Raw genomic sequence first — 25,552 nt, 5'->3', positions numbered from 1 at the left:
AAGCAAAATACACGTGGGAGCGTCTGCAGAGGTACTGGTTTCTGGTTTGCATTTCTCTATTGGCGTAAATGGTAGAAATACAATTCTATTAATAGGCAATTTTCTTATCTCTAATGTGATTATTTTTCCTTTATGCCACACAGATCCTGTCCTTGATGTCTGCGGCCATTTGGTTCAGCCATCGGCAGACTTTTTAAGTAAATAAGACCAATTTGTCACATAAAGTATACATGTTATTATTCTCACACATTGAGCTTATGATGAAAAGGTGACATCTGCTTAGTAAATTGGGTGCCCTATGTAGCAAAGCAGTATGTAAATATTAATTGTGTTCTAGACAAAACCTAAGCTTCAGCTCCATAGAACAGACATGCATGTGAGTCTTGGAGGGTCATTTATCAAGAGACGATGATAAATTACATGTCAGGTTTGTAAATGTACATGTCACAAAACCCTCTGCAACGAGAGATACAACTACATAATAGGGTGTTATTAGCCGGCTCTGCTTCTTCTTTACTTTATTTCTAACTTACTAGTACCATAGTAAAAATATAACATATATCATAGCATACTGTTACTTTTTTAGTGTATATTGTATAGCGATATGCTTCCATACGTTTGTGTCTGTATTCATACTTAAAAAGCATACAGTTTTGAAATGTAATGTAGCATCTCAACTATGAAACACCCATCAAATGGAGGGTTCTAGCTTCCAACAACACCTATCAGATAGAGGGTTCTGACACCCATCAACACTAGAGATGAGCGAACGTGCTCGTCCGAGCTTGATACTCGTTCGAGTATTAGCGTGTTCGAGATGCTCGTTACTCGTAACGAGCACCACGCGATGTTCGTGTTACTTTCACATTCATCTCTGAGACGTTAGCGCGCTTTTCTGGCCGATTGAAAGACAGGGAAGGCATTACAACTTCCCCCTGCGACGTTCAAGCCCTATACCACCCCCCTGCAGTGAGTGGCTGGGGAGATCAGGTGTCACCCGAGTATAAAAGTCGGCCCCTCCCGCGGCTCGCCTCAGATGCGTTGTGAGATAGCTGAGGGACAGTGCTGCTGGTGCCGGAGCTGCTATAGGGAGAGTGTTAGGAGTTAGTGTAGGCTTCAAGAACCCCAACGGTCCTTCTTAGGGCCACATCTAACCGTGTGCAGTAGTGTGGAGGCTGCTTTTAGCAGTGTTGCACTTTTTTTTTTTTGGTATATCGGCCGTGCAGAGCATTGCGCCCTGCAGTAATAGTCCAGGGACAGAAGTGTGGAGGCAGGGAGAGCGTTAGGAGTTATTGTAGGCTTCAAGAACCCCAACGGTCCTTCTTAGGGCCACATCTAACCGTGTGCAGTAGTGTGGAGGCTGCTTTTAGCAGTGTTGCAATTTTTTTTTTTTTGGTATATCGGCCGTGCAGAGCATTGCGCCCTGCAGTAATACTCCAGGGACAGAAGTGTGTAGGCAGGGCCAGAAGACATATATTATTGATTGAATATACGCAGTGTGGTCCTTTTCAAAAAAATATTGGAAAAAAATTTATTTGGCCTGCCTGTCACTGTGCTCAGTGTTCTGGGTCCGTGTCTGCTGGGGGTAGTAGTTCTCCAAAATCATACGCAGCCAGCTAAGTGTTACAGCAGGCTTGCGCCAAATTATTTCCTGGCGTTCCGTAAGCGAACTCAGCCTCCAACCACAGGCCAATAAGCGGCACATTTAATTACAGCGTTGTGTTTCTGCATTCCTGGTAATACAGCATGCTGAGGGGTAGGGGTAGGCCTAGAGGACGTGGGCGCGGCCGAGGACGCGGAGGCCCTAGTCCGGGTGTGGGCACAGGCTGAGCTCCTGATCCAGGTGTATCGCAGCCGACTGCTGCGGGATTAGGAGAGAGGCACGTTTCTGGCGTCCCCACATTCATAGCACATTTAATGGGTCCACGCGGTAGACCTTTATTAGAAAATGAGCAGTGTGAGCAGGTCCTGTCGTGGATGGCAGAAAGTGCTTCCAGCAACCTATCGTCCACCCAGAGTTCTGCGCCGTCCACTGCTGCAACTCAGAATCCTCTGGCTGCTGCTCCTCCTTCCTCCCAGCCTCCTCACACCATGAAAATGAGACATTCTGAGGAGCGGGCAGACTCCCAGGAACTGTTCTCGGGCCCCTGCTCAGATTGGGCAGCAGTGGTTCCTCTCCCACCAGAGGAGTTTATCGTGACTGATGCCCAACCATTGCAAAGTTCCTGGGGTCCGGGGGATGAGGCTGGGGACTTCCGGCAACTGTCTCAAGACCTTTCAGTGGGTGAGGAGGCCGATGACGATGAGACACAGTTGTCTATCAGTGTGGTAGTAGTAAGGGCATTAAGTCCGAGGGAGGAGCGCACCGAGGATTCTGAGGAAGAGCAGCAGGACAATGAGGTGACTGACCTCACCTGGTTTGCTACGCCTACTGAGGACAGGTCTTCAGAGGGGGAGGCAAGGGCAGCAGCAGGGCAGGTTGCAAGAGGCAGTGCGGTGGCCAGGGGTAGAGGCAGGACCAGACCGAATAATCCACCAACTGTTTCCCAAAGCGCCCCCTCGCGCCATACCACCCTGCAGAGGCCGAGGTGCTCAAAGGTCTGGCAGTTTTTCACTGAGAGTGCAGACGACCGACGAACAGTGGTGTACAACCTTTGTCGCGCCAAGATCAGCCGGGGAGCCACCACCACCAGCCTCACCACCACCAGCATGCGCAGACATATGATGGCCAAGCACCCCACAAGGTGGGACGAAGGCCGTTCACCGCCTCCGGTTTGCACCGCTGCCTCTCCCCCTGTGCCCCAACCTGCCACTGAGATCCAACCCCGCTCTGAAGACACAGGCACTACCGTCACCTGGCCTGCACCCACACCCTCACCTCCGCTGTCCTCGGCCCCATCCACCAATGTCTCTCAGCGCACCGTCCAGCCGTCGCTAGCGCAAGTGTTTGAGCGCAAGCGCAAGTACGCCGCCACGCACCCGCACGCTCAAGTGTTAAACGTGCACGTAGCCAAATTTATCAGCCTGGAGATGCTGCCGTATAGGGTTGTGGAAACGGATTCCTTCAAAAGTATGATGGCGGCGGCGGCCCCGCGCTACTCAGTTCCCAGTCGCCACTACTTTTCCGATGTGCCGTCCCAGCCCTGCACGACCATGTCTCCCGCAACATTGTACGCGCCCTCACTAACGCGGTTACTGCCAAGGTCCACTTAACAACGGACACGTGGACAAGCACAGGCGGGCAGGGCCACTATATCTCCCTGACGGCACATTGGGTGAATTTAGTGGAGGCTGGGACAGAGTCAGAGCCTGGGACCGCTCACGTCCTACCCACCCCCAGAATTGCGGGTCACAGCTCGGTGGTGGTATCTGCGGCAGTGTATGCTTCCTCCACTAAACCACCCTCCTCCTCCTCCTCCAACGCAACCTCTGTCTCGCAATCAAGATGTGTCAGCAGCAGCACGTCGCCAGCAGTCGGTGTCGCGCGGCGTGGCAGCACAGCGGTGGGCAAGCGTCAGCAGGCCGTGCTGAAACTACTCAGCTTAGGAGATAAGAGGCACACGGCCCACGAACTGCTGCAGGGTCTGACAGAGCAGACCGACCGCTGGCTTGCGCCGCTGAGCCTCCAACCGGGCATGGTCGTGTGTGACAACGGCCGTAACCTGGTGGCGGCTCTGCAGCTCGGCAGCCTCACGCACGTGCCATGCCTGGCCCACGTCTTTAATTTGGTGGTTCAGCGCTTTCTGAAAAGCTACCCACGCTTGTCAGACCTGCTCGGAAAGGTGCGCCGGCTCTGCGCACATTTCCGCAAGTCCCACACGGACGCTGCCACCCTGCGCACCCTGCAACATCGGTTTAATCTGCCAGTGCACCAACTGCTGTGCGACGTGCCCACACGGTGGAACTCTACGCTCCACATGTTGGCCAAGCTCTATGAGCAGCGTAGAGCTATAGTGGAATACCAACTCCAACATGGGCGGCGCAGTGGGAGTCAGCCTCCTCAATTATTTTCAGAAGAGTGGGCCTGGTTGGCAGACATCTGCCAGGTTCTTGGAAAGTTTGAGGAGTCTACCCAGATGGTGAGCGGCGATGCTGCAATCATTAGCGTCACCATTCCTCTGCTATGCCTCTTGAGAAGTTCCCTGCAAAGCATAAAGGCAGACGCTTTGCACTCGGAAACAGAGCCGGGGGAAGACAGTATGTCGCTGGATAGTCAGAGCACCCTCCTGTCTATATCATTACAACTTTCCCCTGCGACGTTCAAGCCCTATACCACCCCCCTGCAGTGAGTGGCTGGGGAGATCAGGTGTCACCCGAGTATAAAAGTCGGCCCCTCCCGCGGCTCGCCTCAGATGCGTTGTGAGATAGCTGAGGGACAGTGCTGCTGGTGCCGGAGCTGCTATAGGGAGAGTGTTAGGAGTTAGTGTAGGCTTCAAGAACCCCAACGGTCCTTCTTAGGGCCACATCTAACCGTGTGCAGTAGTGTGGAGGCTGCTTTTAGCAGTGTTGCACTTTTTTTTTTTTGGTATATCGGCCGTGCAGAGCATTGCGCCCTGCAGTAATAGTCCAGGGACAGAAGTGTGGAGGCAGGGAGAGCGTTAGGAGTTATTGTAGGCTTCAAGAACCCCAACGGTCCTTCTTAGGGCCACATCTAACCGTGTGCAGTAGTGTGGAGGCTGCTTTTAGCAGTGTTGCAATTTTTTTTTTTTTGGTATATCGGCCGTGCAGAGCATTGCGCCCTGCAGTAATACTCCAGGGACAGAAGTGTGTAGGCAGGGCCAGAAGACATATATTATTGATTGAATATACGCAGTGTGGTCCTTTTCAAAAAAATATTGGAAAAAAATTTATTTGGCCTGCCTGTCACTGTGCTCAGTGTTCTGGGTCCGTGTCTGCTGGGGGTAGTAGTTCTCCAAAATCATACGCAGCCAGCTAAGTGTTACAGCAGGCTTGCGCCAAATTATTTCCTGGCGTTCCGTAAGCGAACTCAGCCTCCAACCACAGGCCAATAAGCGGCACATTTAATTACAGCGTTGTGTTTCTGCATTCCTGGTAATACAGCATGCTGAGGGGTAGGGGTAGGCCTAGAGGACGTGGGCGCGGCCGAGGACGCGGAGGCCCTAGTCCGGGTGTGGGCACAGGCTGAGCTCCTGATCCAGGTGTATCGCAGCCGACTGCTGCGGGATTAGGAGAGAGGCACGTTTCTGGCGTCCCCACATTCATAGCACATTTAATGGGTCCACGCGGTAGACCTTTATTAGAAAATGAGCAGTGTGAGCAGGTCCTGTCGTGGATGGCAGAAAGTGCTTCCAGCAACCTATCGTCCACCCAGAGTTCTGCGCCGTCCACTGCTGCAACTCAGAATCCTCTGGCTGCTGCTCCTCCTTCCTCCCAGCCTCCTCACTCCATGAAAATGAGACATTCTGAGGAGCGGGCAGACTCCCAGGAACTGTTCTCGGGCCCCTGCTCAGATTGGGCAGCAGTGGTTCCTCTCCCACCAGAGGAGTTTATCGTGACTGATGCCCAACCATTGCAAAGTTCCTGGGGTCCGGGGGATGAGGCTGGGGACTTCCGGCAACTGTCTCAAGACCTTTCAGTGGGTGAGGAGGCCGATGACGATGAGACACAGTTGTCTATCAGTGTGGTAGTAGTAAGGGCATTAAGTCCGAGGGAGGAGCGCACCGAGGATTCTGAGGAAGAGCAGCAGGACAATGAGGTGACTGACCTCACCTGGTTTGCTACGCCTACTGAGGACAGGTCTTCAGAGGGGGAGGCAAGGGCAGCAGCAGGGCAGGTTGCAAGAGGCAGTGCGGTGGCCAGGGGTAGAGGCAGGACCAGACCGAATAATCCACCAACTGTTTCCCAAAGCGCCCCCTCGCGCCATACCACCCTGCAGAGGCCGAGGTGCTCAAAGGTCTGGCAGTTTTTCACTGAGAGTGCAGACGACCGACGAACAGTGGTGTACAACCTTTGTCGCGCCAAGATCAGCCGGGGAGCCACCACCACCAGCCTCACCACCACCAGCATGCGCAGACATATGATGGCCAAGCACCCCACAAGGTGGGACGAAGGCCGTTCACCGCCTCCGGTTTGCACCGCTGCCTCTCCCCCTGTGCCCCAACCTGCCACTGAGATCCAACCCCGCTCTGAAGACACAGGCACTACCGTCACCTGGCCTGCACCCACACCCTCACCTCCGCTGTCCTCGGCCCCATCCACCAATGTCTCTCAGCGCACCGTCCAGCCGTCGCTAGCGCAAGTGTTTGAGCGCAAGCGCAAGTACGCCGCCACGCACCCGCACGCTCAAGTGTTAAACGTGCACGTAGCCAAATTTATCAGCCTGGAGATGCTGCCGTATAGGGTTGTGGAAACGGATTCCTTCAAAAGTATGATGGCGGCGGCGGCCCCGCGCTACTCAGTTCCCAGTCGCCACTACTTTTCCGATGTGCCGTCCCAGCCCTGCACGACCATGTCTCCCGCAACATTGTACGCGCCCTCACTAACGCGGTTACTGCCAAGGTCCACTTAACAACGGACACGTGGACAAGCACAGGCGGGCAGGGCCACTATATCTCCCTGACGGCACATTGGGTGAATTTAGTGGAGGCTGGGACAGAGTCAGAGCCTGGGACCGCTCACGTCCTACCCACCCCCAGAATTGCGGGTCACAGCTCGGTGGTGGTATCTGCGGCAGTGTATGCTTCCTCCACTAAACCACCCTCCTCCTCCTCCTCCAACGCAACCTCTGTCTCGCAATCAAGATGTGTCAGCAGCAGCACGTCGCCAGCAGTCGGTGTCGCGCGGCGTGGCAGCACAGCGGTGGGCAAGCGTCAGCAGGCCGTGCTGAAACTACTCAGCTTAGGAGATAAGAGGCACACGGCCCACGAACTGCTGCAGGGTCTGACAGAGCAGACCGACCGCTGGCTTGCGCCGCTGAGCCTCCAACCGGGCATGGTCGTGTGTGACAACGGCCGTAACCTGGTGGCGGCTCTGCAGCTCGGCAGCCTCACGCACGTGCCATGCCTGGCCCACGTCTTTAATTTGGTGGTTCAGCGCTTTCTGAAAAGCTACCCACGCTTGTCAGACCTGCTCGGAAAGGTGCGCCGGCTCTGCGCACATTTCCGCAAGTCCCACACGGACGCTGCCACCCTGCGCACCCTGCAACATCGGTTTAATCTGCCAGTGCACCAACTGCTGTGCGACGTGCCCACACGGTGGAACTCTACGCTCCACATGTTGGCCAAGCTCTATGAGCAGCGTAGAGCTATAGTGGAATACCAACTCCAACATGGGCGGCGCAGTGGGAGTCAGCCTCCTCAATTATTTTCAGAAGAGTGGGCCTGGTTGGCAGACATCTGCCAGGTTCTTGGAAAGTTTGAGGAGTCTACCCAGATGGTGAGCGGCGATGCTGCAATCATTAGCGTCACCATTCCTCTGCTATGCCTCTTGAGAAGTTCCCTGCAAAGCATAAAGGCAGACGCTTTGCACTCGGAAACAGAGCCGGGGGAAGACAGTATGTCGCTGGATAGTCAGAGCACCCTCCTGTCTATATCTCAGCGCGGTGAGGAGGAGGAGGAGGAGGAGGAAGATGAGGAGGAGGGGGAAGAGACAGCTTGGCCCACTGGTGAGGGTACACATGCTGCTGGCCTGTCATCCTTTCAGCGTGTATGGCCTGAGGAGGAGGAGGAGGAGGAGGATCCTGAAAGTGATCTTCCTAGTGAGGACAGCCATGTGTTGCGTACAGGTACCCTGGCACACATGGCTGACTTCATGTTAGGATGTCTTTCTCATGACCCTCGTGTTACACGCATTCTGGCCACTACGGATTACTGGGTGTACACACTGCTCGACCCACGGTATAAGGAGAACCTTTCCACTCTCATACCTGAAGAGGAAAGGGGTTCGAGAGTGTTGCTATACCACAGGACCCTGGCGGACAAACTGATGGTAAAATTCCCATACGACAGCGCTAGTGGCCGAAGGCGCAGTTCCGAGGGCCAGGTAGCAGGTGAGACGCGGAGATCAGGCAGCATGTACAGCACAGGCAGGGCAATACTCTTTAAGGCCCTTGACTGCTTTATGGCTCCCCAGCAAGACTGTGTCACCGCTCCCCAGTCACGGCTGAGTCGGCGGGAGCACTGTAAAAGGATGGTGAGGGAGTACGTAGCCGATCGCACGACCGTCCTCCGTGATGCCTCTGCCCCCTACAACTACTGGGTGTCGAAGCTGGACACGTGGCCTGAACTCGCGCTGTATGCCCTGGAGGTGCTTGCTTGTCCTGCGGCTAGCGTCTTGTCAGAGAGGGTGTTTAGTGCGGCTGGGGGAATCATCACAGATAAGCGTACCCGCCTGTCAACCGACAGTGCCGACAGGCTAACACTCATCAAGATGAACAAAGCCTGGATTTCCCCAGACTTCTCTTCTCCACTAGCGGACAGCAGCGATACCTAAGCAATACGTAGGCTGCACCCGCGGATGGAAGCATCGTTCTGTATCCCCATCAAAAACGGGGACCTTTTTGCTTCATCAATCTGTGTATAATATTCCTCCTCCTCCTCCTGCTCCTCCTGAAACCTCACATAATCACGCCGAACGGGCAATTTTTCTTAGGCCCACAAGGCTCAGTCATATAATTTTTCTAAACAATTTTTATACGTTTCAATGCTCATTAAAGCGTTGAAACTTTCACCTCAACCAATTTTTATTTTAACTGGGCTGCCTCCTGGCCTAGTTACCAATTAAGCCACATTAACCAAAGCGATTAATGGGTTTCACCTGCCCTCTTGGTTGGGCATGGGCAATTTTTCTGCTGTACATTAGTACTGTTGATACACCAATTTTTGGGGGCCCTCGCCTACAGTGTAATCAAATTAATTTTTAGCCCACCTGCGTTACAGCTGACGTTACATCAGCTGTGTTGGGCACTGCAATGGGATGTATTTATGTACCGCCGGTGGATTCCAGGGAGCCACCCATGCCGTGGGTCCACACGGAGTTGTAACTGCATGTGTCCACTTCTAAAGAACCCCAGTCTGACTGGGGCATGCAGTGTGGGCCGAAGCCCACCTGCATTAAACATGACATTATTACCTCAGCTGTGATGGGCAATGCAATGGGATATTTTTATGTACCGCCGGTGGGTTCCACGGAGCCACCCATGCTGTGGGTCCACAGGGAGTTGTAAATGCATCTGTGTCCACTTCTAAAGAACCCCAGTCTGACTGGGGCATGCAGTGTGGGCCGAAGCCCACCTGCATTAAACATGACATTACTACCTCAGCTGTGATGGGCAATGCAATGGGATATTTTTATGTACCGCCGGTGGCTTCCTGGCACCCACCCATGCTGTGGATCCACAGGGAGTTGTAACTACATGTGTCCACTTCTAAAGAACCCCAGTCTGACTGGGGCATGCAGTGTGGGCCGAAGCCCACCTGCATTAAACATGACATTATTACCTCAGCTGTGATGGGCAATGCAATGGGATATTTTTATGTACCGCCGGTGGGTTCCAGGGAGCCACCCATGCTGTGGGTGCACACGTAATTCCCATTGCGGAGTTGTACCTGCCTGTGACTATTTATAAAAAACCGCGGTCTGACTGGGGCATGCAGACACCTTGACAGAATGAATAGTGTGTGGCACATAGGTTCCCCATTGCTATGCCCACGTGTGCAGCTCCTGATGGCGGTGGCACAGGATTCTATTTCTCATTGCTTCTGTACAGCATTGTGGGCTATCGCCCCGCCCCTTTTAAAGAGGGTCGCTGCCTTGCCGTGCCAACCCTCTGCAGTGTGTGCCTGCGGTTCCTCTGGCAGACGCACTTATAAATAGATATGAGGGTGGCGTGGCATGAGGGCAGCTGAAGGCTGCGCAGGGACAATTTGGTGTGCGCTGTGGACACTGGGTCGTGCAGGGGGGGTTGGGCAGCATGTAACCCAGGAGAAGTGGCAGCGGAGTGTCATGCAGGCAGTGATTGTGCTTTGTTGGAGGTAGTGTGGTGCTTAGCTAAGGTATCCATTGCTAATGAGGGCTTTTCAGAAGTAAAAGTTGTTGGGGGGGGGCCCACTCTTGCCGCTATTGTGGCTTAATAGTGGGACCTGTGAACTTGAGATGCAGCCCAACATGTAGCCCCTCGCCTGCCCTATCCGTTGCTGTGTCGTTCCCATCACTTTCTTGAATTGCCCAGATTTTCACAAATGAAAACCTTAGCGAGCATCGGCGATATACAAAAATGCTCGGGTTGCCCATTGACTTCAATGGGGTTTGTTATTCGAAACGAACCCTCGAGCATCGCGAAAAGTTCGTCTCGAGTAACGAGCACCCGAGCATTTTGGTGCTCGCTCATCTCTAATCAACACCCATCAGATGGAGGGTTCAAACCTTCAACAAGACCCATCGGACATATGGAATAGACAGGACAGCATGCATGCCCATGCTAGAAAGACAGGAGAATAACAGGAACCCTTAGAGGGGAGGGGCCATAATAAATACACATTCAATATGGCTGATTGGCCACCTTGGGAAAACACCTCCTTGTTAGCCAATCAGTAAATATACCACAGGGTGATTTACTGTCTAACGGATTTCCAACAGATTACCTGAAGGACATTCTGCATTGGCAAGAAGGCGGCACACCACAGCACCCAAGACGTGATCATATAGACTAGGCTGACTACCCTGGCTACACTTCCTGATTGCAGTTGGCATGCCGCAACAGTCAGTTTTAGTGCCCAATATGCAAATGAGGCCATAGACTGTCAGAAGGTAGTAACCTGTCAGAGGGATGAAAAAGTTATGAAAACAATTAAACTTGTGTAGTCAGATTAATGCCATAATTGTTAGGGTTTAAATAGAGAGGTGAAGTAGGATGCTAATGTTTATAGGGCGAAGTGATGTCAATGCTGATGTCTATTGGGAAAAGTTTTATAGAAGTTAATGATTATTATCACAATGCCAGGGTTTATTAGAAATGTGATGGTGATTGTTGTACAGCTTGTGGTGATGGTTGTATGCAGAGGTGTAACTTGAAGCTTCTAGCACCCAATGCAACATCAGTAGCAGGGCCCCCCCAACTATAATGCTTTATTCATAGTACTGGGCTCCCTATATGGAGAGGAGAGGCCTTATGGGCCCCCTAAGGTTCCTGGGCCCGAGTGCAACCACAACCCCTATAATTACACCAGTGGTTATGTGTAGCTGTGCAATTGTGTTGTTGTAGCCATGTCTGTTGTGGCTCCTGTGCAAATTGAATTAATAATATTATCTCAGTCATAATGGCCATAGAAGGTTTGCAAAACCAGACACTATAGTTGGTGAGGCATGTGCATCTGATGGATGAAAGCTATGGAACGTTTCTCCTTGCAGGCTACTGTCAGTCTTTGGTACAAAAGTAAAGGCCCATTTAGACACAACGATTATTGCTCAAAATTCGCTCAAAAGCCGTTTTTTGAGAGATAATCGTTGTGTCTAACTGCACTGACATCGTTCAGCTTTCGTTAAGCCATCACTCATCTTTGTCTTTCAGCATACTGAAAGACAACGATGAGCCTTCTTAAGGATTCACAACGGGATACAGCTGATACTATTGTTTCAGCTGTATCTCGCTCCCTGAACACAGGCTTGGTATGAAGAACAGAGCTGTCCAACTGTGGTCTTCATAACCCATTCAGAGCACTTGGCTGTATAACAGCCGGGCACTCCGAGTGGGGAACAGCTGGATGCAGAAGACAAGCGGCCCCCACTTGCCTTCTGCATGCCCTGTTCGGAGCACAAGGTGATCGCTCAAGATTTGAGCGATCACCTTGTGAGGTAAATGGATACAACGATTATCACTCAAAAGACATCTTTTGAGCGATAATCATTGTGTCTAAATTGGCCTTTAGTGTGGCACAAAATATATTGTTCCGATAGCCACACAGCACAATGGTGGAGTAAATAAAAAAATACAAGTGGTTGGGTGCAGCTTGCAAGCTTGAGCTGTGAAAAGCCCTGGAGACTCCTGGTAGTAGCTGGTAGTGTCCAGTCAGTTCATTCAGTGAAGTCAGATCCCCTTCAATACATGTGTACAGTGGTCCATTCCACAACATAAAACCCAACTCTCCTGAGGCAATTACATCAATGTCGAACAGACCATTGCACACAAATAAAAATGTAAATAGAAGGGCCGCGTCCTTGAGGGAGACATTGTTCTTGATGTTGGAGAGGAAAGCGTCAGAGAAGGCTTCACTCTCATTGAAATCAATGGATGTGCTGCCTCCTATCACACTTTCATGTCCTACTCTGGTGTTGGAGGTGGAAGTGTCAGAATTGTAAGAGAAGGCTTCAAGTCCTATCAATTTCAGTGAAAGTGAAGTCCTCTCTGATTTTCCCCTCTTCAACACCGAGAACAATGTCTGACCTGGCAGCATTGACAGTAAGCCAGAAGATTAGCTGATTGCCGGGGATCCTGAGTGGTGGGTCCCCAGCAATTAACTATTGATAACTTATCCTGAAGATAAGTATTTGCCCGGAAAACCCTTTAATAAATTGTTTCCTTTGAGCTCAATATGATCCACTGCTAATGTTTTTTTCAATGGAAACTACAGGATTAACTTTACGGACAACTTCAGAATGTGAAATAAAGAAAAACAAAAAGCTACAGAAAAAAAGATAATTTTTGCAGATGAAATAGGACCAGAAGATAATACTTCACTCGAGGTATGATATATTCAGTTTCATGCCAAATTGCTTAGAGCAGAGATACAGATGTACTGCGTTGCAATGTGTTCTTACTTTGCTTTTACAATCGTTACTTCTTTGTCAGACATTATGCCAAATTGGAGCGAGATTTATTACTTTGAATCCCAACCCAATAAGAGTAATGAAAATTTCAAGAAAGCATGGCAAAGTGATTAAAGTATTAGCCTGAAATTCACATTTTCATTGGCCCAGGCTTTTACTCGATCTTTCTACCATGTAATGAAAAATGACATCGACACATAATTGCAAAATTTATATTAGTGACATTTTACATGGACATTTCGAGTGTACTGGGCTGAGATATTGTATTTTTCATCCTTTTTTTTTAGCTTGCAGAGTGATAGTGCTTAAAATGTATCTACATAGAGGTACATAGGGCAGGAGTGTAGGTAAAGTTAAGACCTGTTCATATGGCATATTTCCAGTGCTGATACCAATGCGGATTCTGATATGAATTAGAATCTGCACATATTAAAAGCTGTGATGCAAAAAATTTTTTAAAAATTGACATGTCAATTAATGACGTAGGAAGTGTATCGAACGGCCCACATGGGGAATTTGACTCATTGAATGGAGTCAATTTTGTGTGCGGATCCACATGCAAATCAGCTGAGGAACTTTAAAGGCCTTTTTACACGCAACGATTATCACTCAAAATTCGTCCAAAGGGACAATAATGAGCAATAAGTGTTACATGTAAATCGTGCACTTTTTGTTTGAACGATAGATTTTAGTTAATCTGAAAATCCATCGATCAGCCCCTGAAAGACTGAGCGGATACGTTCCATTTGAATGCATTTCGCTCATCTTTCAAAAGACTGCAGGATGTTCTTCCCGCATCATGTTTACACTAGCCGCCAGGAGAACAATGCAATCCGCAGGCAGCAGTGAGAAGAACAATGCAATCTGTCGGTAGGTGAACAATGGAATATGTTGGCAGCTGTTTGCACAGCTGGGAGTGTGTTTAAACAGGTGCTTGTCTCTGCAAACAACTCCTAAAGGTCCTTTTATATGCAAATGAAGATGATAAAGTGTTAATGGCCCTTAACACTTTATGGAAATAGATTGCTAAACTTTCAATCTTTCAGTCATTTGAAAGATTATGCGTGTAAAAGGGCCTTTAGGCTCATCCTCTGAATTCTGCTGCAGAATATGTGAGATCCATGTCTGAAAAATCTGACGTGCTTCAGAAATTTATGTACTGTGTTTACATATCCTTAGTGTGTTGATGGATGGTACCATTTTTCTTTGTGAAGCAACTCATGTCATATTGGGAGGCATCATTTCCCAAGATACAAACTTCTATTGCAAGGGTTAACGTGACTTTGAAACTGATCTCTGAGACTGATTACATTTCTGTATGTGACCCTGGGGGTATAAAGTTTCTCCTTGAGTAGAGCGCCAAGTTGGTGTAGGGAGTCTTATGCAGACCATGCAATGCTCTATGGAAAAAAAAGTATGCAAATAGGGTTAGAATGGAAAAGTTCCTCCACAGGACCATATATTGGAAGCTGACTTCCCTTACAATAAGTGGCGCTGTGGAGGCACTTTTCCATCCACCATTGGTATGGGTCTCAGTTTTCATATCTCAGTGTGTGTATGTGTAAATTATACAAGTGTGTGCAAGTTCATGGCTGTGATCTCCCTATATATAATCCTGTATATGCCCTACATAGTGTCAATAGTGTATATGCCATATAAACCACACTGGGGGAATCTCTCTCTAGTAGCTACATTGCGGAGTTGCTGAAAGGAAGACTCAATTTAATCATGTATTGTGCAGTCATCGAATCATTTCAATGAGCCCCATGTAATATAACAATCCACTGTAGTCACTATAAACAGCTTCTCGTGATTTCAACTTATTACCAAGCATTAGAGCTACTCAATCTATGACGGTTAATTGCACTGGCAGCTTCAATACCAGTAAGGGGTTTACAATTTGAGCAGGCACTTTAATTGGAACCTTGTGTGCACGCTAGTTTAACTTGGACTGGCATTATACAGATAATGCTTTTATCTAAAGGGAGCATGTCATAATGACACATTGCCTTTAAGTAGACTATATAGTAGTATTCCAGTTGCCCCGAATGAGGAAATATGGCTGTAATGCTGCCACTCCCTACTCATGAGAGTTGACACCGAAGATCACCACCCATCACAAAATAATTGAGTTGTGGTACCTGGGTAAGGGGTGCACTCTTTCTCATTGGACTTACATTTTTAAGTGCAAATGTAGTGACCCAGAACTGTCACTGCATAATGATATTGATAGTTTGGAGAAATTGTATAAATGTGCCTCTTAAATGTCTTCTGCACTTTATTTATAACTCCCGGCTCTGTGAATATGTCAAGTTGGCGGTCACCACCACTCACTGTCAATCAAGTCTGACATCAACCATTGACAGTGAAGAACATCCATTTGACTCTAGTACTCTATTGCTAGGAGCTGAATCTAAATACAAGTCCATATGGGGGAACAGGGCTAAGTATAAGCAAAAGAGAGTGATCTTTGGATGCAGCAGGACTGTGGCTGCAAAGCTATACCGCCAACCCAAATGGCATGAAGACATGACAGGTCCTTTTTCAATGTACATTTGTCACGGGTGGTGGTGCAATGCAGGATTCGGATGCAGCAGATGGAGTAACCAAAGATTACAAGATTGATTGATAAACACAGAAACTGAAATGAAAAATAATAGTATAACAATAGCGGTTACACAATTAAAGAGGTTTTCCACAAACATTCTATTGATAACCCATTATCACATTGTGCTTATGGGTAGTTCTATGGGTTTCCAGGAGCAAACTTCCATAGGTGTGGGATGATTGGACTGGCTGGGTGTGTATCGCTCCAGCCAGCCAATCACCACTGATCTACTGCACATATATACCAGCTCCTCTTACTAGAGGGTGCTGGTCATTTATTCATTATCACATTCCATCTCAGAACTCTGGTGCTTGGAGTCATGCATGTTCTGCTTTGGTGTAAGTTGCATGCATGAGGTTCTGGGTGGGATTCCCTTGTCTGTTTGTTGGTGAGAATAGTGACATGTTCAGTGTCTGTAGGTGTTCAGACCTTATGTGTGAACTGTCCTGTTCACTGTGAATGTATTTTTCCCTTGCCTTGTGCCCCTCTTACCATCTAGGGAGAGCGAGGCCCCTAGGTTCCAACGTGGGGCCGTCCCTATTGGGACGATCGCCCTGCTTGTAAGCAGGACTTCCTTTTTGGGTTTGAGTTGTCTTATTAGAGTAGGGACTCACAAGACAATGAGGACTCTTGAAGTGGGCTTGTGAGCTTACATATTCTGGCCAGATTACTATATGAGGGGCAATGTACAAGTGCAAGACACTGATGAACAGCATTACTCGCCTACCAGATATTGTGCTGTTCATTAGTATCTTGCACTTGTGCAGTGCTCCTCCATATAGCAATCTGCCTGTCTGCTGGGATGTGGTGTTTGTATCGAGCCTTGAATGTTTTAGTATTAGTGTATAGGTAAATATGGCCACTGGCAGTGATATTTTCAAGTAGGCTTTCTCTTTACAGTGATATGTTTATACATTGTGCACTGGTGGTGATCATATTAACCTTTTGCAATCCAATTTTGGATTCAGGGTTTCCTAGGGGGTTCTGTCTTTCTGTCATTATACAATGGTGCCACCTGCTGGCTAGAGCCAGTACTATGGTATTCGACATGCTGGAGAGGCCCCCGACAACAGAGCAGCCAGGAATATACAGCAAGAATACCCTGCTGGATGTTTTCCGACATCGGAAGCTGTACAGCCTTCATTCAGAATGTCTTTAGACGTCAGACAGTGGATTGGAAAGGGTTAAGACTGGCATTTGAATGCAGTTGTTAATAAACCTTCCCCTATGTGCCTAATTGCAGATGTTAAAAATTTGCAAGCATGTTACAAATCAAAAAAGGTAAGAATAGGCACCATTTGTCAACTATAGAACCATGTAAGAGCTCTACAAGTTGTCCAAGTAATGCAGCTAACTTTTTGCTTTCAATATCTCTTGTTTTTTTTTTTGTTTTCTCTTAAAATTAACAGATCTGAGTACAAATAACCAATTTTCCAAAAGTACATGACCCGGGGTTGCTGCCTGACTGTTATTATTGAAAACATTTGATGAAAACACTAGTACACATTACATATTGACAGTAAACTATATCGTTAGACTTTTTTGTTCCCGCGTCTGGGGAGTAGATACGCACTGCACATCCCACACTTTGTCCCCCCTTTTTTTTCCTCCTGCTCCTTGTCACTTCCTTTATCTCGTGTCAAGTAGTTACGATCGATTTTTCTTGTTCCGTTATTTTTTGTGTTGCGGTCCCTCAGGGAGTCACAGCAAGGTTTAATAAAACAGAACTCTGCGTCTATTTCGTTCCTAAACATGTCACAAGCTGAAGTATGTGACCTATTCATTGAGGTCCATTCAACACCAAGTCTTGTTCTTTTTTCACCAGCTCATAAAGGGTAGGAAAGCGAAGGGCAAGTTTTAATAATGATTTGAACTGTGCCCCTGGGAAGTGAAGGAAGCAGGAAAAAAAAAAAACCTTAGTTGGACGTGTCTTAACTTAAATTTTCTGACGATGAAGTTGAATATTGTAGATGGCGTCTATATAACTTTTGCTGGCGGTATTTTTGCAAATGTACACAGTACAATCTATTGTGGGACCGTATGAACATTTTATAAGTACTAGACTGGCAAGATCCTGTTGCTAGAATAAAGAAATAGAGACAAAGTCAAATTATAGAGCGGCAAAAGGGGCAATTGCCCAGGGGCTCCACATCCTAGGGTGCCAGCTGCATTTCTCAGACAATCCCAGGAGGAAGACAGGAGAAATAAATATAAAGCATACCACCAACAATATAACCATTTTTATATGTGGAGCTTTTGCTAACATTCATTATTAGTGATGAGCGAACTTTTGAAAATTTCAGTTTGTCCAGTTCTCCAAACTCTTGCAAAAAGTTGTGTTTAGTCTGAATTTGTATAAACTAAAGTGGAAGTTCATCAAAACCTCTAAAACTGGTATATAGGGGCTTTTTCACATGGGCGCGATTTAGTCCTGTTACGCGGCCATGATAATCCCAGATGCATAACGAGATGAAACAAAACCATCGATTTCAATGGTTTCATTTTCACTAGTGGTATTCTGATATTAGTGGTATGGGTGAGAAAACTTGCCCTATCTTTCTCGCACGTAGTTAATACTAGGGCAGAACCTATCTTCTGGCTGTTTTTTTGTTCAAACTTGTGCAGTATGATGAGTAGTTTGAATGCCCCCCCCCCCCCAAAAAAAATATAAAAGCAGGTTCATTCGTAACTACACTCCATAGGCTCATGTGCTTTTGCCATAAAACACTACTCCAGGCTACTATTTGTGTGGGTATTGGTGTGCACAAAATCTGCGTGCGCAAAACAGAGAGAATACAGCCACTGAGAACGCGTTTCGCGTATTTTGGAAAAAATGAAGGACGTGCTCTATTTTCCTATGCATTTGCGCACAAAGGGCCCCATAGATGTCTATGGGAGGTGTGCAAATACACAAGGGAAAGCGTGAAACACTGTTCAAAACGCAGAGAAAAGAACACATCTGAACGTCATTAGGCTAATTAGCCTTTTAATCCATGGAAAGAGTGTGTAACGTGTAGATGTGAACTGGCCCTACATGCGCAAAAAGCATAGTCTTATGCACCGCCACACTAATGTACCTCCCCCTTCTTCATTCATGAGCAAATAAGTTGAACCGCGGTCGTGTGTAGAAGCCCTAATAGTCCTGCATAGCAATATCAAAGTGTTATGCAGGGTTTTCGTTGCTCGTAGATAGTATTATACACCAGTGTTCATGACTAGTTTTGAATGAACCAAAAGCAGTGACGTATCTATAGTGATTGCAGGGCTTGCAGTTGTAACCCAGCCCCTATGCTATGGGGCCCAGAGGCCTCCCTTGACACTGTAGCATAGGACCTGAAACAAAAGCCCCCCGCCCAGAGCGTTGCACCTCGGACAAAAACTCCAGGATGTTAGCTTATACAACTGCTGAGTGCCTGACGTCTCATCCAGCAGCGTGTTCTCAGTGCAGGACCAGTTGGTGGAGGAGTTGAGCGCTCTGCAACAGTGTGCAACCGGAAGTTGCAGATAAAAGTCAGTATGTATTTATAGCTGGTATAAGTTAGATTGTATAACTTATACCAGCTGTACATATAGAACTATTCACAAGAGATACCCAGGTTATACCCACATGAAATTGAATTCAATGAATGGACCGAGTGCTGCGTGTGATTGGCTGTGTGCTGTGACCAATCACAGGCAGTGTTCAGCTGTCATTCATTGAATGGCTGAGCGCTGCCTGTGATTGGCTGAGCGCTCAGCCAATCAGATGCAGCTCTTTCAACAGGTGAGGATTTTAAATTCCAGCCTGCTGAAAAGCTTCATTACAGTGCAAGGAGAACAAGCGGCTAGACGCGCATGAGTCCCGGCAGTGGCAGACAGGTGAGTATATATTTTTTTTATTTTTTACACCAGCTACTGTTGATTTTCAGGAAAGAGCTTATATTTAAAGCCCTTCCCTGAAAATCCCTGCGGGGTTGCCGGCAGCCCATTGCATTCAATGGGGCCACCGGCAGCAGCGGCACCCCTATTGAAATGAATGGCAGAACGGATTAATGCCATTTCCATTCATTTTAATGGGAAAACTGGTTTTAAATTTAACAGTAGCTACTGCATTTCCCACCCTAGGCTTATACTCAAGTCAATAAACTTTCCCACTTTTTTGTGGTAAAATTAGGTGCCTCATCTTATATTCGGGTTGGCTTATACTCGAGTATATACGGTATACCAGAAAATTTTTATGTAGTTCAGAAAATGAGTCATGTTCGGAAAGCTAATGCCAAGGGGTTAAATCATGCATGTGAATTTGTTTTGCAGCTGTAAGCAGCACAGTTTAGATATGGGTAGAGATGAGGTGACTGCAGGCTGTATGGTGTAGGTATGGGTAAAGGTGCAGTTGACTGCAGGCTATAGGGTTTAGGTATGGGTAAAGGTGCAGATGACTACAGGCTGTATGTTTTGGGTAAGGGTACAGGTACAGATTACTGCATGCTGTATAGTTTAGGTATGGGTACCAGTAAAGATGACTGCAGTCTGTATGGTTTAGGTATGGGTACAGATGAAATTATGGCAGGCTGTATAGTTCTGTATGGGTGCAGGTACAGATAACTGCAGGCTATATGGTTTAGGTTCTGGTATAGGTACAGATGACTGGAGATTGCATGGTTTAGGTACTAGTACAGGTACAGATGACTACAGGCTGTATGCTGTAGGTATATGTACAGGTATAGAGGACTACAGGCTGTATGGTTTAGATATGGGTACAGGTGTAGATGACTGCAGGCTGTATGGTTAAGGTATGGGTACAGGTGCAGATGACTGCAAGCTGTATGGTTTGGGTAAGGTTCAGGTACAGATGACTGCATGCTGTATGGTTTAGTTATGGGTACAGGTAAACATGCCTGCAGTCTGTATGGTATAGGTATGGGTACAGGTACAAATAACTGCATGCTGTATGGTTTAGTTATGGGTACAGGTAAACATGCCTGCAGTCTGTATGGTATAGGTATGGGTACAGGTACAAATAACTGCAGGCTCTATGGTTTAGGTATGGTTACAGAAACAGATGACTGCAAGTTGTATTCTTGTTAAACAAACTAGTTCTCAGCATCATGTGGAGCTGTCATGATTACCTCTCAGCTTTGCAGAAGGTTCAGTGACACTCATGTGACAGGGAATTTTTAGAAAACCTGCCACCTTCACAGGGCCCTTCATTCTGGATACCACGTGACTTAGCACTTAAAGGAGTTGTCTCACGCCGAAACGTTTTTTTTTTTTATTCAATAGGCCCCCCGTTCGGCGCGAGACAAACCCAATGCATGTGTTAGAAAAAAAAAACGGGTAGTACTTACCCGAATCCCCGCGCTGCGGCGACTTCTTCCTTCTTCTTACTTATCTTAGTAAGATGGCCGCCGGGATCTTCACTGTGAGGTCCATTGCCGATTCCAGCCTCCTGATTGGCTGGAATCGGCACACGTGACGGGGCGGAGCTACGCGATGACGCGTAGAAGGGGGCGGAGCCCGAACTCCGCTTGTGCCGAGACCCAAGAGAAGGGAGAAGACCGGACTGCGCAAGCGCGTCTAAAATCGCCGGAAGAGGCGATTTTAGACGGATCCATGGAGACGAGGACGCCAGCAACGGAACAGGTAAGTGAATAACTTCTGTATGGCTCATAATTAATGCACAATGTACATTACAAAGTGCATTAATATGGCCATACAGAAGTGTATAGACCCACTTGCTTTCATGAGACAACCCCTTTAATGAACCAGATGGTATAATGAGCACCAGTAACTGGATAAGCTGTCCTAGCCAACCTTTCCTACAGCCTATTCTGAATTTCAGCAGAGTACTCGATAGCCCTCTGTACCTGATGGATATGCATCCTTAATCATAGTGATTAAGGTGCTCGACAACACATTTGGACAGATTAAGTAATACTGTGCAATAGTTAGACAGTGCAAACTTAAGCAGACTTAAAATGTGCCAATTTTATCACAATGACTCAATCTGGATGATCGGAATAGCACACCTTGTAACACTTCTATTGCACCTATCACATGGCAAAATGTTGTTGCAATTTTTAGTGCCCTGTCTTTTTGGCCACACCCACTTTCCATGAAAGTCACACCCTTTCTCACAAACCGCTACCCCTCTTTTTGGCATGATGAAAAAAGTGTGTAAAGCACCTAAAGCACATCATTAGGGTGCCTACCCACTAGCGTTTTGTTTTTAGTGATGTGAGATCGAGTGCCTCATAGCGCATAGAAAACGCTGCAATATAGTTCATTGTTTTCAAAGGGCCGGAGGCAGTAGTACCAACCCCATTGAAAACATAGGGAATACATTGCAGACATCCCGTGGAGATGAAGGAATCCTCTGTCACAGCTGTGACAGCGGTGGCCAAAGTCTGTGATGCTATTCCATTACTTCCAATGGGGCCGGCTGCTGCGGCCCCATTGAAAGCAGTGGATTGCAGGCAACCCCTGTAGCGATGATTTTCAGGTAAGGGCTTGAAATATAAGCCCTTCCATGAAAATCATGGCTAGTTGTTAAAAAAAAAAAGTTTAAAAAAAATTAATACTCACCTAGAGGAGCCTTCTGGCTCCTCTCTCTACCACGGAAGTCTTCTTCTTTATTCTGGAGGCTGGGGATTGAAAACGCCCGCTCCCAGAAAGTGCTGGTGTCATTGGCTGACACAATCCCCGGCCTCCAGAATACGGAAGTAGATTGCTGACCCGGAGAGAAGAGCCGGACGGTTCTTCTAGGTGAGTATAATTTTTTTTCTACTTTCTTTTACAGCTAGGGCTAGGGCTGATTTTCAGGGAAGGGCTTATATTTTAGGCTCTTCCCCAAAAATCATCCCTGTGGTGGTTGCCTGCAATCCACTGCTTTCAATTGGGCCGCAGCAGTGCCGACCCCATTGAAAGCAATTGGATAGCATCACGGACTTCTGCCACAGCTGTGACAGCTGTGGCAAAGGATTCCTTCTTGTGGGGATGAAGGAATCCTCTACCATAGCTGTCACAGCTGTGGCAGAAGTCCGCAATGTACTCCCTATGTTCTTAATGGGGCTGGCGCTGCTGCCGCCGGCCCTATTGAATACACTGAGCGATATTGCAGACTTTCTCTGCGCTGTGAAACAAGAAAAAAAATCGCAAATAAGTATGAAACCATTGAAAATCATTGGTTTCATAATCATCGCCCTCGCATCGCAAGAAAAAATATCGCTAGTGGGTAGGCACCCTAAATGAGGTGCAGAGCATGTAAGGCACACCATGGCAATATACCATAGGTCCCAGTTCTTTAGACTGTTTGGCTTGAGAAAGCGCACGTTCTGCTCAAAATGTTGCCATGTATCTTTGTTAATACTACCATTAAAGACTCTATTGCATGTTTGCAGTAAATATACCTTGTGTCTGCAGTCCTCCTTCAAATATCTGGTCTACCTTGGGTACTGCACAGAGAAAACAGTAGATCCAGCACCAATACTCATCCTCTGTGTTTCCAGGTTGTGTGCTGCCACACTTCCATTGAAGTCAATGGAAGCCGCTCATCCTGCGGCCATTCTGCAATCATCATTGCAGAATGGTTGCGGGAGCCACGTCCCCGCCATAGTGACGGCGCAGCATCCTCTGTACTGCGCATGGTACTATTTAATGTACAATGTAATGTACTGAAAAACTTTTTAAAAATTCTAAGTGGAGAAAAATGTAAAAAAAAAATTTCATTCTACCATCTTTGGGTGCGTTTTGTTTCTACGGTGTACAAACTGCAACAAAAATGACCTGATAACTATATTCTATGGGTCCGTATGATTACTATAATACCATATATATATATATTGTACTACTTTTAATTTTTTTTCAAAGATAGTTGATTTTTTAAAATTATTTTCTGTTACCGTAATAACTTTTTTATTTTTCCATCGACATAGTTGTACAAGGGCTCGTTTTGTGTGGGACATCCTGTAGTTTCTGTTGGTACAACGTTTTAATACATACGACTTTTTGATAGCTTTTTATTACATTTTTTCTTGGAGACAGGGTGACCAAAAAAGCATAATTTTGTCATCTTTATTTATTTTTCTGACGACATTCACCATGTTAGGTAAATAATGTGTTACTTTTGTATGTATTTTTGTTTTAGTATTTAGATTCTTTGATTATAAATATGTCAAAAGTGTTTTTTTTTTACTTTTATTGCTTTTTTTTTTTCTTTAGTAAAATTTTTTAAAACTGATTATTACTTTTTATTTTAGTCCCCAGAGGAACAAGAACATATGATACTTTGATCGCTCCTGCAGTATGATGTAATGCCATAGGCATGGCTTGATAGGCATTCTGCTATGACGGCCCTGCGCCCTTTCAGAAGGCCCCCGGCTGCCATAACACCCACTCGTATCCCCCTCCAAACAACCCCCCCCCCCATTTTCCCGCGATCTCCCTTCATACATACCCTGCAGCTGCAGGACGTAACTGTATGTACTGTAGCGTTAGGAGGTTAAATGTCCCATTCAGTTGATATAACAACCGGGGGCCTTCTGCAAGCCCCCAGGGGTGACCTGTCAGATTGCAGTATGATGTAATACTATGGGATTACATCATACTGCAGAAGTAATCAAACCATCCCAAGTTCATGTCGCCTATGGGGACTAAAAAGTGTAAAAATTAGTTTTAAAAAGGTTTCCTAATAATTTAAAAAGATAAGGTAATAAAAGTGAAAAAAAAACTTTTGCCATATTTATAATTTAAAAAAAATCTAAATAAGGCCTTATTCAGACCTGCATATATCAGTCGGGATTTCACGCCCGGCGAATATAGGCTACCCCTCGCTGCAAGGGGAAGAGGCGGGCCGGGTTGGGAGCTAGTGCACTGAGCTCCCGCCCCCTCTCCGTCCCTCTCCACTGTTTGCAATGAGAGGGGGCGGGACGAGGGTGGAACTTAGCTCTACCCCTGTCCCACCCCCTCTCATTGCAAACAGTGGAGTGGGACGGAGAGGGGACAGAAGCTCAGTGCACTATCTCCCACCACCTCCTCCTCTTGCAGAGAGGGGCAGCGCATAATGGTCAGGAGTGAAAACCCGGCCGAAATACGCCAATCTGAATAATCTCTAAAAAAAGAAAAAAACATATTTTGAATTGGAATCACTGTGTTCATAAAAGTCCAAAGCAGCAAATTATTTAACCTGTACGGTGAAAAAATTAATAAAAAAAAAGAAACAACGCCAGAATTGCGCTTTTTTTTGGTCACCCTGTCTCCAAGAAAAAATGAAATAAAAAGCTATCAAAAACCCCTAAATACTCCAAAATGGTAGCAATAGAAACTACAGAACGTCCCACAGAAAATGAGCCCTTGCACAACTATGTCGATGAAAAATTTTAAAAAAATTTATGGCTACCAGAAGATGGCGGCAGAAAATAATCTTATTTTTTAACCACCCACCCCAAAGATAACAGAATTTAGTTTATTTTCCATTGCACTCCACTTTTTCAAAAAGATTTTCAGTCCATTATACGGCACATTAAATCTTACCATATACTGTACTGAAAATCTTAATAATGTACCGAAAAATACAACTTGCCCCACAAAAAACAAGCCCTCAGACAGCTACTTTGATGGATAAATAAGAGTTATATATTTTTTAAAATGTTGGTGGAGAAAACTGAAAATGAAAAAAAAACAAAAACCTGCTTCCTTAATACTGTAACATCATATACTTAGGCCGGCTTCACATGAGCGTGACGGGCTCCGCTGCAGAATATTCCGCAGTGAAGCCCGTCACGGCGCCCCCCAGAGACCCCATACTTACCAGCAGAAGATAGCATGAAGACGCTTCCCCGCCCACCGCCGTCGCGTCATGTGACACGCCCACCGCGTCACATGACGCGGTTGGCCGTCTCACGTGACGCGCCAGCCGCGTCATATGACGCGGCGGCGGTAGGCGGGGAACCGTTTTCACGCTATCTTCCGCTGTAGAGAGCGGGAGATAGCGTGAACGGACGGCTTCCATTGACTGCAATGGAAGCCGTCAGCGCGTACACCCGCGGCAAATAGAGCATGCTGCGGGTGACAACGGGAGATTTCACGGTGCGAAATTCCGCGGTGGAATTCCGCATCGTGAGCATTGTGCTATTAGGTTCAATAGAACCTAATAGCAGGGGGCGACGCAGCAGATTTTTGCCG

This window comes from Eleutherodactylus coqui, chromosome 2 (assembly GCF_035609145.1).
Source record: "Eleutherodactylus coqui strain aEleCoq1 chromosome 2, aEleCoq1.hap1, whole genome shotgun sequence".
Classification (NCBI taxonomy): domain Eukaryota; kingdom Metazoa; phylum Chordata; class Amphibia; order Anura; family Eleutherodactylidae; genus Eleutherodactylus; species Eleutherodactylus coqui.
Note: the sequence above shows the minus strand (reverse complement) of the source record.